Genomic DNA, 2,130 nt, shown 5'->3' with positions numbered 1-2,130 from the left:
AGTAAAACTATGGTTACTATGGTAAACCCATAGTAAATGTCGTGGTTATTGTGTGTTAGTAAATACAAACACCAGAGTAAAACTATGGTTACTATGGTAAACCCATAGTAAATGTCGTGGTTATGTGTGTTAGTAAATACAAAACCAGAGTAAAACTATGGTTACTATGGTAAACCCATAGTAAATGTCGTGGTTATTGTGTGTTAGTAAATACAAACACAGAGTAAAACTATGGTTACTATGGTAAACCATAGTAAATGTCGTGGTTATTGTGTGTTAGTAACTAACAAATACCAGAGTAAAACTATGTTACTATGGTAAACCCATAGTAAATGTCGTGGTTATTGTGTGTTTAGTAACATACAAACACCAAGAGTAAAACTATGGTTACTATGGTAAACCCATAGTAAAATGTCCTGGTTATTGTGTGTTAGTAACTACAAATACCAGAGTAAAACTATGGTTACTAATGGTAAACCCATAGTAAATGTCCTGGTTATTGTGTGTTAGTAACTACAAACACCAGAGTAAAACTATGGTTACTATGGTAACCCATAGTAAATGTCGTGGTTATTGTGTGTTAGTAAATACAAAACCAGAGTAAAACTATGGTTACTATGGTAAACCCATAGTAAATGTCGTGGTTATGTGTGTTAGTAACTACAAACACCAGAGTAAAACTATGGTTACTATGGTAAACCCATAGTAAATGTCTGGTTATTGTGTGTTAGTAATACAAACACCAGAGTAAAACTATGGTTACTATGGTAAACCCATAGTAAATGTCGTGGTTATTGTGTGTTAGTAAATACAAAACCAGAGTAAAACTATGGTTACTATGGTAAACCCATAGTAAATGTCGTGGTTATTGTGTGTTAGTAAATACAAACACCAGAGTAAAACTATGGTTACTATGGTAAACCCATAGTAAATGTCGTGGTTATTGTGTGTTAGTAAATACAAATACCAGAGTAAAACTATGGTTACTATGGTAAACCCATAGTAAATGTCGTGGTTATTGTGTGTTAGTAAATACAAATACCAGAGTAAAACTATGGTTACTATGGTAAACCCATAGTAAATGTCGTGGTTAATGTGTGTTAGTAACTACAAATACCAGAGTAAAACTATGGTTACTATGGTAAACCCATAGTAAATGTCGTGGTTATTGTGTGTTAGTAAATACAAATACCAGAGTAAAACTATGGTTACTATGGTAAACCCATAGTAAATGTCGTGGTTATTGTGTGTTAGTAAATACAAATACCAGAGTAAAACTATGGTTACTATGGTAAACCCATAGTAAATGTCGTGGTTATTGTGTGTTAGTAAATACAAATACCAGAGTAAAACTATGGTTACTATGGTAAACCCATAGTAAATGTCGTGGTTATTGTGTGTTAGTAACTACAAATACCAGAGTAAAACTATGGTTACTATGGTAAACCCATAGTAAATGTCGTGGTTATTGTGTGTTAGTAACTACAAATACCAGAGTAAAACTATGGTTACTATGGTAAACCCATAGTAAATGTCGTGGTTATTGTGTGTTAGTAACTACAAATACCAGAGTAAAACTATGGTTACTATGGTAAACCCATAGTAAATGTCGTGGTTATTGTGTGTTAGTATACTACAAATACCAGAGTAAAACTATGGTTACTATGGTAAACCCATAGTAAATGTCGTGGTTAATTGTGTGTTAGTAAATACAAATACCAGAGTAAAACTATGGTTACTATGGTAAACCCATAGTAAATGTCGTGGTTATTGTGTGTTAGTAACTACAAATACCAGAGTAAAACTATGGTTACTATGGTAAACCCATAGTAAATGTCGTGGTTATGTGTGTTAGTAACTACAAATACCAGAGTAAAACTATGGTTACTATGGTAAAGCCCTAGTAAATGTCGTGGTTATTGTGTGTTAGTAACTACAATACCAGAGTAAAACTATGGTTACTATGGTAAACCCATAGTAAATGTCGTGGTTATTGTGTGTTAGTAAATACAAATACCAGAGTAAAACTATGGTTACTATGGTAAACCCATAGTAAATGTGTGGTTATTGTGTGTTAGTAAATACAAATAATACCAGAGTAAAACTATGGGTTACTATGGTAAACCCATA

This window comes from Carassius auratus, unplaced genomic scaffold, assembly GCF_003368295.1.
Source record: "Carassius auratus strain Wakin unplaced genomic scaffold, ASM336829v1 scaf_tig00216685, whole genome shotgun sequence".
NCBI lineage: Eukaryota > Metazoa > Chordata > Actinopteri > Cypriniformes > Cyprinidae > Carassius > Carassius auratus.
The sequence above is the reverse complement of the archived record's forward strand: the minus strand, read 5'-3'. Positions refer to the sequence as shown.